This window comes from Coregonus lavaretus, assembly GCF_964263955.1.
Source record: "Coregonus lavaretus genome assembly, contig: HAP1_SCAFFOLD_4944, whole genome shotgun sequence".
In the NCBI taxonomy this organism is placed as follows: Eukaryota; Metazoa; Chordata; class Actinopteri; order Salmoniformes; family Salmonidae; genus Coregonus; species Coregonus lavaretus.
The window spans coordinates 1-18602 of record NW_028160599.1 but is presented as its reverse complement, the minus strand read 5'-3'; the positions used below and the strand labels follow the sequence as shown (position 1 = coordinate 18602).

Below are 18602 nucleotides of genomic sequence, written 5' to 3'. Positions count from 1 at the left end.
ATATACAGCATATACCTCCACCACACTACCGTGATTAAACATTCTGATCTGTTCCACCAGCCTTATATACAGCATATACCTCCACTACACTACCGTGATTAAACATTCTGATCTGTTCCATCAGCCTTATATACAGCATATACCTCCACCACACTACCGTGATTAAACATTCTGATCTGTTCCACCAGCCTTATATACAGCATATACCTCCACCACACTACCGTGATTAAACATTCTGATCTGTTCCATCAGCCTTATATACAGCATATACCTCCACTACACTACCGTGATTAAACATTCTGATCTGTTCCACCAGCCTTATATACAGCATATACCTCCACCACACTACCGTGATTAAACATTCTGATCTGTTCCATCAGCCTTATATACAGCATATACCTCCACCACACTACCGTGATTAAACATTCTGATCTGTTCCACCAGCCTTATATACAGCATATACCTCCACCACACTACCGTGATTAAACATTCTGATCTGTTCCATCAGCCTTATATACAGCATATACCTCCACCACACTACCGTGATTAAACATTCTGATCTGTTCCACCAGCCTTATATACAGCATATACCTCCACCACACTACCGTGATTAAACATTCTGATCTGTTCCACCAGCCTTATATACAGCATATACCTCCACCACACTACCGTGATTAAACATTCTGATCTGTTCCATCAGCCTTATATACAGCATATACCTCCACCACACTACCGTGATTAAACATTCTGATCTGTTCCACCAGCCTTATATACAGCATATACCTCCACCACACTACCGTGATTAAACATTCTGATCTGTTCCATCAGCCTTATATACAGCATATACCTCCACCACACTACCGTGATTAAACATTCTGATCTGTTCCACCAGCCTTATATACAGCATATACCTCCACCACACTACCGTGATTAAACATTCTGATCTGTTCCATCAGCCTTATATACAGCATATACCTCCACTACACTACCGTGATTAAACATTCTGATCTGTTCCACCAGCCTTATATACAGCATATACCTCCACCACACTACCGTGATTAAACATTCTGATCTGTTCCACCAGCCTTATATACAGCATATACCTCCACCACACTACCGTGATTAAACATTCTGATCTGTTCCATCAGCCTTATATACAGCATATACCTCCACCACACTACCGTGATTAAACATTCAGATCTGTTCCACCAGCCTTATATACAGCATATACCTCCACCACACTACCGTGATTAAACATTCTGATCTGTTCCACCAGCCTTATATACAGCATATACCTCCACCACACTACCGTGATTAAACATTCTGATCTGTTCCATCAGCCTTATATACAGCATATACCTCCACCACACTACCGTGATTAAACATTCTGATCTGTTCCACCAGCCTTATTAATAGATACAGCATATACCTCCACCACACTACCGTGATTAAACATTCTGATCTGTTCCACCAGCCTTATATACAGCATATACCTCCACCACACTACCGTGATTAAACATTCTGATCTGTTCCACCAGCCTTATTAATAGATACAGCATATACCTCCACTACACTACCGTGATTAAACATTCTGATCTGTTCCACCAGCCTTATATACAGCATATACCTCCACCACACTACCGTGATTAAACATTCTGATCTGTTCCACCAGCCTTATATACAGCATATACCTCCACTACACTACCGTGATTAAACATTCTGATCTGTTCCATCAGCCTTATATACAGCATATACCTCCACTACACTACCGTGATTAAACATTCTGATCTGTTCCATCAGCCTTATATACAGCATATACCTCCACTACACTACCGTGATTAAACATTCTGATCTGTTCCATCAGCCTTATATACAGCATATACCTCCACCACACTACCGTGATTAAACATTCTGATCTGTTCCACCAGCCTTATATACAGCATATACCTCCACCACACTACCGTGATTAAACATTCTGATCTGTTCCACCAGCCTTATATACAGCATATACCTCCACTACACTACCGTGATTAAACATTCTGATCTGTTCCATCAGCCTTATATACAGCATATACCTCCACCACACTACCGTGATTAAACATTCTGATCTGTTCCATCAGCCTTATATACAGCATATACCTCCACCACACTACCGTGATTAAACATTCTGATCTGTTCCACCAGCCTTATATACAGCATATACCTCCACCACACTACCGTGATTAAACATTCTGATCTGTTCCACCAGCCTTATATACAGCATATACCTCCACTACACTACCGTGATTAAACATTCTGATCTGTTCCACCAGCCTTATATACAGCATATACCTCCACCACACTACCGTGATTAAACATTCTGATCTGTTCCATCAGCCTTATTAATAGATACAGCATATACCTCCACCACACTACCGTGATTAAACATTCTGATCTGTTCCACCAGCCTTATATACAGCATATACCTCCACCACACTACCGTGATTAAACATTCTGATCTGTTCCACCAGCCTTATATACAGCATATACCTCCACTACACTACCGTGATTAAACATTCTGATCTGCTCCATCAGCCTTATATACAGCATATACCTCCACCACACTACCGTGATTAAACATTCTGATCTGTTCCATCAGCCTTATTAATAGATACAGCATATACCTCCACTACACTACCGTGATTAAACATTCTGATCTGTTCCACCAGCCTTATATACAGCATATACCTCCACTACACTACCGTGATTAAACATTCTGATCTGTTCCACCAGCCTTATATACAGCATATACCTCCACCACACTACCGTGATTAAACATTCTGATCTGTTCCACCAGCCTTATTAATAGATACAGCATATACCTCCACCACACTACCGTGATTAAACATTCTGATCTGTTCCACCAGCCTTATATACAGCATATACCTCCACCACACTACCGTGATTAAACATTCTGATCTGTTCCACCAGCCTTATATACAGCATATACCTCCACCACACTACCGTGATTAAACATTCTGATCTGTTCCATCAGCCTTATATACAGCATATACCTCCACCACACTACCGTGATTAAACATTCTGATCTGTTCCATCAGCCTTATTAATAGATACAGCATATACCTCCACCACACTACCGTGATTAAACATTCTGATCTGTTCCACCAGCCTTATATACAGCATATACCTCCACCACACTACCGTGATTAAACATTCTGATCTGTTCCATCAGCCTTATATACAGCATATACCTCCACCACACTACCGTGATTAAACATTCTGATCTGTTCCACCAGCCTTATATACAGCATATACCTCCACCACACTACCGTGATTAAACATTCTGATCTGTTCCACCAGCCTTATATACAGCATATACCTCCACTACACTACCGTGATTAAACATTCTGATCTGTTCCACCAGCCTTATATACAGCATATACCTCCACCACACTACCGTGATTAAACATTCTGATCTGTTCCACCAGCCTTATATACAGCATATACCTCCACCACACTACCGTGATTAAACATTCTGATCTGTTCCATCAGCCTTATATACAGCATATACCTCCACCACACTACCGTGATTAAACATTCTGATCTGTTCCACCAGCCTTATATACAGCATATACCTCCACCACACTACCGTGATTAAACATTCTGATCTGTTCCACCAGCCTTATATACAGCATATACCTCCACCACACTACCGTGATTAAACATTCTGATCTGTTCCATCAGCCTTATATACAGCATATACCTCCACCACACTACCGTGATTAAACATTCTGATCTGTTCCACCAGCCTTATTAATAGATACAGCATATACCTCCACCACACTACCGTGATTAAACATTCTGATCTGTTCCACCAGCATTATATACAGCATATACCTCCACCACACTACCGTGATTAAACATTCTGATCTGTTCCACCAGCCTTATATACAGCATATACCTCCACCACACTACCGTGATTAAACATTCTGATCTGTTCCACCAGCCTTATTAATAGATACAGCATATACCTCCACTACACTACCGTGATTAAACATTCTGATCTGTTCCACCAGCCTTATATACAGCATATACCTCCACCACACTACCGTGATTAAACATTCTGATCTGTTCCACCAGCCTTATATACAGCATATACCTCCACCACACTACCGTGATTAAACATTCTGATCTGTTCCATCAGCCTTATTAATAGATACAGCATATACCTCCACCACACTACCGTGATTAAACATTCTGATCTGTTCCACCAGCCTTATATACAGCATATACCTCCACCACACTACCGTGATTAAACATTCTGATCTGTTCCACCAGCCTTATATACAGCATATACCTCCACCACACTACCGTGATTAAACATTCTGATCTGTTCCACCAGCCTTATATACAGCATATACCTCCACCACACTACCGTGATTAAACATTCTGATCTGTTCCACCAGCCTTATTAATAGATACAGCATATACCTCCACTACACTACCGTGATTAAACATTCTGATCTGTTCCATCAGCCTTATTAATAGATACAGCATATACCTCCACCACACTACCGTGATTAAACATTCTGATCTGTTCCACCAGCCTTATTAATAGATACAGCATATACCTCCACCACACTACCGTGATTAAACATTCTGATCTGTTCCACCAGCCTTATATACAGCATATACCTCCACCACACTACCGTGATTAAACATTCTGATCTGTTCCACCAGCCTTATATACAGCATATACCTCCACTACACTACCGTGATTAAACATTCTGATCTGTTCCACCAGCCTTATATACAGCATATACCTCCACCACACTACCGTGATTAAACATTCTGATCTGTTCCACCAGCCTTATATACAGCATATACCTCCACTACACTACCGTGATTAAACATTCTGATCTGTTCCACCAGCCTTATATACAGCATATACCTCCACCACACTACCGTGATTAAACATTCTGATCTGTTCCATCAGCCTTATTAATAGATACAGCATATACCTCCACCACACTACCGTGATTAAACATTCTGATCTGTTCCATCAGCCTTATATACAGCATATACCTCCACCACACTACCGTGATTAAACATTCTGATCTGCTCCACCAGCCTTATATACAGCATATACCTCCACCACACTACCGTGATTAAACATTCTGATCTGCTCCACCAGCCTTATATACAGCATATACCTCCACCACACTACCGTGATTAAACATTCTGATCTGTTCCATCAGCCTTATATACAGCATATACCTCCACCACACTACCGTGATTAAACATTCTGATCTGTTCCATCAGCCTTATATACAGCATATACCTCCACTACACTACCGTGATTAAACATTCTGATCTGCTCCACCAGCCTTATATACAGCATATACCTCCACCACACTACCGTGATTAAACATTCTGATCTGTTCCACCAGCCTTATATACAGCATATACCTCCACTACACTACCGTGATTAAACATTCTGATCTGTTCCACCAGCCTTATATACAGCATATACCTCCACCACACTACCGTGATTAAACATTCTGATCTGTTCCATCAGCCTTATTAATAGATACAGCATATACCTCCACCACACTACCGTGATTAAACATTCTGATCTGTTCCACCAGCCTTATATACAGCATATACCTCCACCACACTACCGTGATTAAACATTCTGATCTGTTCCACCAGCCTTATATACAGCATATACCTCCACTACACTACCGTGATTAAACATTCTGATCTGCTCCATCAGCCTTATATACAGCATATACCTCCACCACACTACCGTGATTAAACATTCTGATCTGTTCCATCAGCCTTATTAATAGATACAGCATATACCTCCACTACACTACCGTGATTAAACATTCTGATCTGTTCCACCAGCCTTATATACAGCATATACCTCCACTACACTACCGTGATTAAACATTCTGATCTGTTCCACCAGCCTTATATACAGCATATACCTCCACCACACTACCGTGATTAAACATTCTGATCTGTTCCACCAGCCTTATTAATAGATACAGCATATACCTCCACCACACTACCGTGATTAAACATTCTGATCTGTTCCACCAGCCTTATATACAGCATATACCTCCACCACACTACCGTGATTAAACATTCTGATCTGTTCCACCAGCCTTATATACAGCATATACCTCCACCACACTACCGTGATTAAACATTCTGATCTGTTCCATCAGCCTTATATACAGCATATACCTCCACCACACTACCGTGATTAAACATTCTGATCTGTTCCATCAGCCTTATTAATATATACAGCATATACCTCCACCACACTACCGTGATTAAACATTCTGATCTGTTCCACCAGCCTTATATACAGCATATACCTCCACCACACTACCGTGATTAAACATTCTGATCTGTTCCATCAGCCTTATATACAGCATATACCTCCACCACACTACCGTGATTAAACATTCTGATCTGTTCCACCAGCCTTATATACAGCATATACCTCCACCACACTACCGTGATTAAACATTCTGATCTGTTCCACCAGCCTTATATACAGCATATACCTCCACTACACTACCGTGATTAAACATTCTGATCTGTTCCACCAGCCTTATATACAGCATATACCTCCACCACACTACCGTGATTAAACATTCTGATCTGTTCCACCAGCCTTATATACAGCATATACCTCCACCACACTACCGTGATTAAACATTCTGATCTGTTCCATCAGCCTTATATACAGCATATACCTCCACCACACTACCGTGATTAAACATTCTGATCTGTTCCACCAGCCTTATATACAGCATATACCTCCACCACACTACCGTGATTAAACATTCTGATCTGTTCCACCAGCCTTATATACAGCATATACCTCCACCACACTACCGTGATTAAACATTCTGATCTGTTCCATCAGCCTTATATACAGCATATACCTCCACCACACTACCGTGATTAAACATTCTGATCTGTTCCACCAGCCTTATTAATAGATACAGCATATACCTCCACCACACTACCGTGATTAAACATTCTGATCTGTTCCACCAGCATTATATACAGCATATACCTCCACCACACTACCGTGATTAAACATTCTGATCTGTTCCACCAGCCTTATATACAGCATATACCTCCACCACACTACCGTGATTAAACATTCTGATCTGTTCCACCAGCCTTATTAATAGATACAGCATATACCTCCACTACACTACCGTGATTAAACATTCTGATCTGTTCCACCAGCCTTATATACAGCATATACCTCCACCACACTACCGTGATTAAACATTCTGATCTGTTCCACCAGCCTTATATACAGCATATACCTCCACCACACTACCGTGATTAAACATTCTGATCTGTTCCATCAGCCTTATTAATAGATACAGCATATACCTCCACCACACTACCGTGATTAAACATTCTGATCTGTTCCACCAGCCTTATATACAGCATATACCTCCACCACACTACCGTGATTAAACATTCTGATCTGTTCCACCAGCCTTATATACAGCATATACCTCCACCACACTACCGTGATTAAACATTCTGATCTGTTCCACCAGCCTTATATACAGCATATACCTCCACCACACTACCGTGATTAAACATTCTGATCTGTTCCACCAGCCTTATTAATAGATACAGCATATACCTCCACTACACTACCGTGATTAAACATTCTGATCTGTTCCATCAGCCTTATTAATAGATACAGCATATACCTCCACCACACTACCGTGATTAAACATTCTGATCTGTTCCACCAGCCTTATTAATAGATACAGCATATACCTCCACCACACTACCGTGATTAAACATTCTGATCTGTTCCACCAGCCTTATATACAGCATATACCTCCACCACACTACCGTGATTAAACATTCTGATCTGTTCCACCAGCCTTATATACAGCATATACCTCCACTACACTACCGTGATTAAACATTCTGATCTGTTCCACCAGCCTTATATACAGCATATACCTCCACCACACTACCGTGATTAAACATTCTGATCTGTTCCACCAGCCTTATATACAGCATATACCTCCACTACACTACCGTGATTAAACATTCTGATCTGTTCCACCAGCCTTATATACAGCATATACCTCCACCACACTACCGTGATTAAACATTCTGATCTGTTCCATCAGCCTTATTAATAGATACAGCATATACCTCCACCACACTACCGTGATTAAACATTCTGATCTGTTCCATCAGCCTTATATACAGCATATACCTCCACCACACTACCGTGATTAAACATTCTGATCTGCTCCACCAGCCTTATATACAGCATATACCTCCACCACACTACCGTGATTAAACATTCTGATCTGCTCCACCAGCCTTATATACAGCATATACCTCCACCACACTACCGTGATTAAACATTCTGATCTGTTCCATCAGCCTTATATACAGCATATACCTCCACCACACTACCGTGATTAAACATTCTGATCTGTTCCATCAGCCTTATATACAGCATATACCTCCACTACACTACCGTGATTAAACATTCTGATCTGCTCCACCAGCCTTATATACAGCATATACCTCCACCACACTACCGTGATTAAACATTCTGATCTGTTCCATCAGCCTTATATACAGCATATACCTCCACTACACTACCGTGATTAAACATTCTGATCTGTTCCATCAGCCTTATATACAGCATATACCTCCACCACACTACCGTGATTAAACATTCTGATCTGTTCCACCAGCCTTATATACAGCATATACCTCCACCACACTACCGTGATTAAACATTCTGATCTGTTCCATCAGCCTTATATACAGCATATACCTCCACCACACTACCGTGATTAAACATTCTGATCTGTTCCATCAGCCTTATATACAGCATATACCTCCACCACACTACCGTGATTAAACATTCTGATCTGTTCCATCAGCCTTATATACAGCATATACCTCCACCACACTACCGTGATTAAACATTCTGATCTGTTCCATCAGCCTTATATACAGCATATACCTCCACTACACTACCGTGATTAAACATTCTGATCTGTTCCACCAGCCTTATATACAGCATATACCTCCACTACACTACCGTGATTAAACATTCTGATCTGTTCCATCAGCCTTATTAATAGATACAGCATATACCTCCACTACACTACCGTGATTAAACATTCTGATCTGTTCCACCAGCCTTATATACAGCATATACCTCCACCACACTACCGTGATTAAACATTCTGATCTGTTCCACCAGCCTTATATACAGCATATACCTCCACCACACTACCGTGATTAAACATTCTGATCTGTTCCACCAGCCTTATTAATAGATACAGCATATACCTCCACTACACTACCGTGATTAAACATTCTGATCTGTTCCACCAGCATTATATACAGCATATACCTCCACCACACTACCGTGATTAAACATTCTGATCTGTTCCACCAGCCTTATTAATAGATACAGCATATACCTCCACTACACTACCGTGATTAAACATTCTGATCTGTTCCACCAGCATTATATACAGCATATACCTCCACCACACTACCGTGATTAAACATTCTGATCTGTTCCACCAGCCTTATATACAGCATATACCTCCACTACACTACCGTGATTAAACATTCTGATCTGTTCCACCAGCCTTATATACAGCATATACCTCCACTACACTACCGTGATTAAACATTCTGATCTGTTCCACCAGCCTTATATACAGCATATACCTCCACCACACTACCGTGATTAAACATTCTGATCTGTTCCACCAGCCTTATATACAGCATATACCTCCACCACACTACCGTGATTAAACATTCTGATCTGTTCCATCAGCCTTATATACAGCATATACCTCCACTACACTACCGTGATTAAACATTCTGATCTGTTCCATCAGCCTTATATACAGCATATACCTCCACTACACTACCGTGATTAAACATTCTGATCTGTTCCATCAGCCTTATTAATAGATACAGCATATACCTCCACTACACTACCGTGATTAAACATTCTGATCTGTTCCACCAGCCTTATATACAGCATATACCTCCACCACACTACCGTGATTAAACATTCTGATCTGTTCCATCAGCCTTATATACAGCATATACCTCCACCACACTACCGTGATTAAACATTCTGATCTGTTCCATCAGCCTTATATACAGCATATACCTCCACCACACTACCGTGATTAAACATTCTGATCTGTTCCACCAGCCTTATATACAGCATATACCTCCACCACACTACCGTGATTAAACATTCTGATCTGTTCCACCAGCCTTATATACAGCATATACCTCCACCACACTACCGTGATTAAACATTCTGATCTGTTCCACCAGCCTTATATACAGCATATACCTCCACCACACTACCGTGATTAAACATTCTGATCTGTTCCATCAGCCTTATATACAGCATATACCTCCACTACACTACCGTGATTAAACATTCTGATCTGTTCCATCAGCCTTATATACAGCATATACCTCCACCACACTACCGTGATTAAACATTCTGATCTGCTCCACCAGCCTTATATACAGCATATACCTCCACCACACTACCGTGATTAAACATTCTGATCTGTTCCACCAGCCTTATTAATAGATACAGCATATACCTCCACCACACTACCGTGATTAAACATTCTGATCTGTTCCATCAGCCTTATATACAGCATATACCTCCACTACACTACCGTGATTAAACATTCTGATCTGTTCCACCAGCCTTATATACAGCATATACCTCCACTACACTACCGTGATTAAACATTCTGATCTGTTCCATCAGCCTTATTAATAGATACAGCATATACCTCCACCACACTACCGTGATTAAACATTCTGATCTGTTCCATCAGCCTTATATACAGCATATACCTCCACCACACTACCGTGATTAAACATTCTGATCTGTTCCATCAGCCTTATATACAGCATATACCTCCACTACACTACCGTGATTAAACATTCTGATCTGTTCCATCAGCCTTATATACAGCATATACCTCCACCACACTACCGTGATTAAACATTCTGATCTGTTCCACCAGCCTTATATACAGCATATACCTCCACCACACTACCGTGATTAAACATTCTGATCTGTTCCACCAGCCTTATTAATAGATACAGCATATACCTCCACTACACTACCGTGATTAAACATTCTGATCTGTTCCACCAGCCTTATATACAGCATATACCTCCACCACACTACCGTGATTAAACATTCTGATCTGTTCCATCAGCCTTATATACAGCATATACCTCCACCACACTACCGTGATTAAACATTCTGATCTGTTCCATCAGCCTTATATACAGCATATACCTCCACCACACTACCGTGATTAAACATTCTGATCTGTTCCACCAGCCTTATATACAGCATATACCTCCACTACACTACCGTGATTAAACATTCTGATCTGTTCCATCAGCCTTATTAATAGATACAGCATATACCTCCACCACACTACCGTGATTAAACATTCTGATCTGTTCCACCAGCCTTATATACAGCATATACCTCCACTACACTACCGTGATTAAACATTCTGATCTGTTCCACCAGCCTTATATACAGCATATACCTCCACCACACTACCGTGATTAAACATTCTGATCTGTTCCACCAGCATTATATACAGCATATACCTCCACTACACTACCGTGATTAAACATTCTGATCTGTTCCATCAGCCTTATATACAGCATATACCTCCACTACACTACCGTGATTAAACATTCTGATCTGTTCCACCAGCCTTATATACAGCATATACCTCCACCACACTACCGTGATTAAACATTCTGATCTGTTCCACCAGCCTTATTAATAGATACAGCATATACCTCCACTACACTACCGTGATTAAACATTCTGATCTGTTCCACCAGCCTTATATACAGCATATACCTCCACCACACTACCGTGATTAAACATTCTGATCTGTTCCACCAGCCTTATTAATAGATACAGCATATACCTCCACCACACTACCGTGATTAAACATTCTGATCTGTTCCATCAGCCTTATATACAGCATATACCTCCACCACACTACCGTGATTAAACATTCTGATCTGTTCCATCAGCCTTATATACAGCATATACCTCCACCACACTACCGTGATTAAACATTCTGATCTGCTCTATCAGCCTTATTAATAGATACAGCATATACCTCCACCACACTACCGTGATTAAACATTCTGATCTGTTCCATCAGCCTTATTAATAGATACAGCATATACCTCCACCACACTACCGTGATTAAACATTCTGATCTGTTCCATCAGCCTTATTAATAGATACAGCATATACCTCCACCACACTACCGTGATTAAACATTCTGATCTGTTCCACCAGCCTTATTAATAGATACAGCATATACCTCCACCACACTACCGTGATTAAACATTCTGATCTGTTCCACCAGCCTTATATACAGCATATACCTCCACCACACTACCGTGATTAAACATTCTGATCTGCTCCATCAGCCTTATTAATAGATACAGCATATACCTCCACCACACTACCGTGATACGTATCAGTGGGGGTTCAGAAGTGAGTATAGACAACGGCCACTGAAAGATAAGAGTGGCTATATGGCTTATAGCTGGTGTACCCTCCACTACACCCCTGGGGTTGGTCATAGTAGAGGTCATGACCCGGTTATCAGGCTTGATCATAGTAGAGGTCATGTTTCATGTCCCAGTTATCAGGGTTGGTCATAGTAGAGGTCATGTCCCGGTTATCAGGGTTGATCATAGTAGAGGTCATGTTTCATGTCCCAGTTATCAGGGTTGATCATAGTAGAGGTCATGTCCCAGTTATCAGGGTTGATCATAGTAGAGGTCATGTCCCAGTTATCAGGGTTGATCATAGTAGAGGTCATGTCCCAGTTATCAGGGTTGATCATAGTAGAGGTCATGTCCCAGTTATCAGGGTTGATCATAGTAGAGGTCATGTCCCAGTTATCAGGGTTGATCATAGTAGAGGTCATGTCCCAGTTATCAGGGTTGATCATAGTAGAGGTCATGTCCCAGTTATCAGGGTTGGTCATAGTAGAGGTCATGTCCCAGTTATCAGGGTTGATCATAGTAGAGGTCATGTCCCAGTTGTCAGGGTTGGTCATAGTAGAGGTCATGTCCCAGTTATCAGGGTTGATCATAGTAGAGGTCATGTCCCAGTTATCAGGGTTGATCATAGTAGAGGTCATGTCCCAGTTATCAGGGTTGGTCATAGTAGAGGTCATGTCCCAGTTGTCAGGGTTGGTCATAGTAGAGGTCATGTCCCAGTTATCAGGGTTGATCATAGTAGAGGTCATGTCCCAGTTATCAGGGTTGATCATAGTAGAGGTCATGACCCGGTTATCAGGCTTGATCATAGTAGAGGTCATGTTTCATGTCCCAGTTATCAGGGTTGGTCATAGTAGAGGTCATGTCCCGGTTATCAGGGTTGATCATAGTAGAGGTCATGTTTCATGTCCCAGTTATCAGGGTTGATCATAGTAGAGGTCATGTCCCAGTTATCAGGGTTGATCATAGTAGAGGTCATGTCCCAGTTATCAGGGTTGATCATAGTAGAGGTCATGTCCCAGTTATCAGGGTTGATCATAGTAGAGGTCATGTCCCAGTTATCAGGGTTGGTCATAGTAGAGGTCATGTCCCAGTTGTCAGGGTTGGTCATAGTAGAGGTCATGTCCCAGTTATCAGGGTTGATCATAGTAGAGGTCATGTCCCAGTTATCAGGGTTGATCATAGTAGAGGTCATGACCCAGTTATCAGGGTTGATCATAGTAGAGGTCATGTCCCAGTTATCAGGGTTGGTCATAGTAGAGGTCATGTCCCAGTTATCAGGGTTGATCATAGTAGAGGTCATGTCCCAGTTATCAGGGTTAATCATAGTAGAGGTCATGTCCCAGTTATCAGGGTTGATCATAGTAGAGGTCATGTTTCATGTCCCAGTTATCAGGGTTGATCATAGTAGAGGTCATGTCCCAGTTATCAGGGTTGATCATAGTAGAGGTCATGTTCCAGTTATCAGGGTTGATCATAGTAGAGGTCATGTTTCATGTCCCAGTTATCAGGGTTGATCCTAGTTGAGGTCATGTCCCAGTCATCAGAGTTGATCATAGTAGAGGTCATGTCCCAGTTATCAGGGTTGATCATAGTAGAGGTCATGTCCCAGTTATCAGAGTTGGTCATAGTAGAGGTCATGTCCCAGTTATCAGGGTTGATCATAGTAGAGGTCATGTCCCAGTTATCAGGGTTGATCATAGTAGAGGTCATGTCCCAGTTATCAGAGTTGGTCATAGTAGAGGTCATGTCCCAGTTATCAGGGTTGGTCATAGTAGAGGTCATGTCCCAGTTATCAGGGTTGATCATAGTAGAGGTCATGTCCCAGTTATCAGGGTTGATCATAGTAGAGGTCATGTCCCAGTTATCAGGGTTGATCATAGTAGAGGTCATGTCCCGGTTATCAGGGTTGATCATAGTAGAGGTCATGACCCGGTTATCAGGGTTGATCATAGTAGAGGTCATGTTTCATGTCCCAGTTATCAGGGTTGATCATAGTAGAGGTCATGTCCCAGTTATCAGGGTTGATCATAGTAGAGGTCATGTCCCAGTTATCAGGGTTGATCATAGTAGAGGTCATGTTTCATGTCCCAGTTATCAGAGTTGGTCATAGTAGAGGTCATGTCCCAGTTATCAGAGTTGGTCATAGTAGAGGTCATGTCCCAGTTATCAGGGTTGATCATAGTAGAGGTCATGTCCCAGTTATCAGGGTTGATCATAGTAGAGGTCATGTCCCGGTTATCAGGGTTGATCCCCCCACTGATGAAGAGACCAACAGTCACATAGCGTGAGTTGTTGGACTGGTAGGATGGAGCAGATATCATTACGCCCCAGTCAAGACCACTGGAAAACTAAATGAAAGACTATGTGGCAGTCAAACTGGACCCCAGTCTAACAAGCAGACCAGCGCTGTTCTGTTGTGGTGGCAGGCACAGAGATTTCAGTTCCCTGCGGTCAGCAACCTCGCATGCCACGTCCTCAGCATCCTGGCTTCCAGTGCCCCCTCCGAGCGGGCGTTCAGGCTTCCAGTGCCCCCTCCGAGCGGGCGTTCAGTGTGTGTGTGGCCCCCTCCGAGCGGGCGTTCAGTGTGTGTGTGGCCCCCTCCGAGCAGGCGTTCAGTGTGTGTCACGTTCTCAGCATCCTGGCTTCCAGTGCCCCCTCCGAACGGGCGTTCAGTGTGTGTCACGTCCTCAGCATCCTGGCTTCCAGTGCCCCCTCCGAGCGGGCGTTCAGTGTGTGTCACGTCCTCAGCATCCTGGCTTCCAGTGCCCCCTCCGAGCGGGCGTTCAGTGTGTGTCACGTCCTCAGCATCCTGGCTTCCAGTGCCCCCTCCGAGCGGGCGTTCAGGCTTCTAGTGCCCCCGCCGAGCGGGCGTTCAGGCTTCCAGTGCCCCCTCCGAGTGGGCGTTCAGGCTTCCAGTGCCCCCTCCGTGCGGGCGTTCAGTGTGTGTCACGTACTCAGCATCCTGGCTTCCAGTGCCCCCTCCGAGCGGGCGTTCAGGCTTCCAGTGCCCCCTCCGAGCGGGCGTTTATTTGAGATTAACTGTTTTATTGAGAGTTTGTATTCAATTTTTGTCTCAATGACACCAACCTGTTTAAGTAAAGGTGAAATACCTGTTTAAATCAAAGTAATTAACCTGGTTAAATATAAATGAAGCTTAAATGAAATTATATGAATGGTCTCTGTGTGCAGCAACATGCACTTTCATTATTATGGCTTTTAGTTCTATAATTTGTTGTTTTACTATAGTGGGGAATTAACTAAATTAATTTTAAAAATCCCCCCAAAATGTTAAATACCTTTATTCTGTGTATCCATGCGTTTATACTGAACAAAAATATAAACCTAACATGTAAAGTGTTGGACCCATGTTTCATGAGCTGAAATAAAAGATCCCCAACATTTTCCATTCGCACAAAAAGTATATTTCTCTCAAATGTTGTGCACAAATTTGCTTACATCCCTGTTAGTGAGCATTTCTCCATTGCCAAGATAATCCATCCACCTGACAGGTGTGGCATATCAAGAAGCTGATTAAACAGCATGATCATTACACAGGTGCACCTCGTGCTGGGGACAATAAAAGGCCACTCTAACATGTGGGAGAAGCCGACACATACAGTCTAACCTGTGTTATTTGAGCACTTGGCCAAATTGATAACACAACAGTCTCATCACAATGCAACAGCATAAATGAATGAATTTACTTTAGGAAACGTTCTGAATGGACATTGAGTGAATTAGCGAACTCACACCCGTCAAAAAAGAGCCAAACAGTAAGAATTCCAGCTGGCTAGACAGCGGCACCGTGGAGTTAAACCCCTGAAAACTGGGACATGAAAAACACAAGCTGGAGGCAGTTCTAGCCTAAATAAGTTTTCATTTCTGGTCCCGTAGTTTAAGGGGAAGTCATCAGGAAGGTGATGAAGTCCAGGTGTGCCTAATGAGGCACAGGTGTGCGTAATTAAGGTTGCCAGGTGTACGTAATGAAGTTTGCCAGGTGTACGTAATGAAGGTTGCCAGGTGTGCGTAATGAAGGTTGCCAGGTGTGCGTAATGAAGGTTGCCAGGTGTGCGTAATGAAGGTTGCCAGGTGTGCGTAATGAAGGTTGCCAGGTGTACGTAATGAGGGTTGCCAGGTGTGTGTAATGAAGGTTGCCAGGTGTGTGTAATGAAGGTTGCCAGGTGTGCGTAATGAAGGTTGCCAGGTGTGCGTAATGAAGGTTGCCAGGTGTACGTAATGAAGTTTGCCAGGTGTACGTAATGAAGGTTGCCAGGTGTGCGTAATGAAGGTTGCCAGGTGTGCGTAATGAAGGTTGCCAGGTGTGCGTAATGAAGGTTGCCAGGTGTGCGTAATGAAGTTTGCCAGGTGTACGTAATGAGGGTTGCCAGGTGTGTGTAATGAAGGTTGCCAGGTGTGCGTAATGAAGGTTGCCAGGTGTGCGTAATGAAGGTTGCCAGGTGTGTGTAATGAAGGTTGCCAGGTGTGTGTAATGAAGGTTGCCAGGTGTGCGTAATGAAGGTTGCCAGGTGTGCGTAATGAAGGTTGCCAGGTGTGTGTAATGAAGGTTGCCAGGTGTGCGTAATGAAGGTTGCCAGGTGTGCGTAATGAAGGTTGCCAGGTGTGCGTAATGAAGGTTGCCAGGTGTGTGTAATGAAGGTTGCCAGGTGTGTGTAATGAAGGTTGCCAGGTGTGCGTAATGAAGGTTGCCAGGTGTGCGTAATGAAGGTTGCCAGGTGTGCGTAATGAAGGTTGCCAGGTGTGCGTAATGAAGTTTGCCAGGCTTCAAAAAGAGTGCCCCCTTTGGTTAACCCACCACCCCCAGCTGATCATAGTCTGGCTCTGAGGCTAGGGAACTACAACCCCCAGCTGATCATAGTCTGGCTCTGAGGCTAGGGAACTACAACCCCCAGCTGATCATAGTCTGGCTCTGAGGCTAGGGAACTACAGGCCAAATAATAAATTAGATAGAAAGTGAACATTATTTATTGCAAAATACACGGTTCCATTTACAAAAACAACTGAAACAAGTGTTAGGCCTTGGTGGCCACCAACAGCCCTAAACTGGACTGACTGACAACCAGTCCAGAATAAGAAAATACTATCTTGTTGCCATAGCTTCTCAAGTCCATATCTGGAGTGAAAACATGTCACAGCTGGTGTCCCCCTTCTGATTCCAAATCCTGCTACACACACACACACACACACACACACACACACACACACACACACACACACACACACACACACACACACACACAGCACACACACACACACACAAACAACCCCCCCAGCTTTGGTCTTCCAATGGTGAGGAAGCTTACAAGCTGCTCTGGTCTTCCCATTTTGAGGAAGCTTACAAGCTGCTCTGGTCTTCCCATTTTGAGGAAGCTTACAAGCTGCTCTGGTCTTCCCATTTTTGAGGAAGCTTACAAGCTGCTCTGGTCTTCCCATGTTGAGGAAGCTTACAAACTGCTTTGGTCTTCCAATGTTGAGGAAGCCTTGAGGAAGCCTTTCATTTCTCAGTTGACGATGTATCCTGTGCATTTGACAAATAAACTTTGATTTGATATGCAGCAGTTAAATTGTATTTTGTTTCCGTGTGTGTGTGTGTGTGTGTGTGTGTGTGTGTGTGTGTGTGTGCTGTGTGTGCGTGTGCGTGTGTGTGTGTGTGTGTGTGTGTGTGTGTGTGTGTGTGTGTGTGTGTGTGTGTCTGTGTGTGTATAGGTGTGTGAGTGGTAAGCGTCAGTGTTCAGGTTGTAATCAGGCGCTGGGGAAAGGAACAGCTATGAACATCGACAAGCTGGGCCTGTACTTCCACCTAACCTGCTTTAAGGTACACACAGACACACACACACACACACACACACACACACAACACACACACACACACACACACACTGCTCTCACATTACTCATGACCGTCTCTCTCTCTACCCCCCTCT

General features: G+C 42.9%; 1 pseudogene across 1 annotated transcript in view; it reads left to right on the top strand.

Annotated features, from left to right (window-relative positions):
* The window catches only part of LOC311121644, a 44062-nt pseudogene extending 25569 nt beyond the window's left edge, over positions 1 to 18493 (top strand). The window contains exon 10 of the transcript in view: positions 18385 to 18493. The product of the transcript in view is annotated as an uncharacterized misc_RNA (transcript). The remainder of the gene's footprint in view (positions 1 to 18384) is intronic.
* The last annotated feature ends 109 nt before the right edge of the window (positions 18494 to 18602 follow it).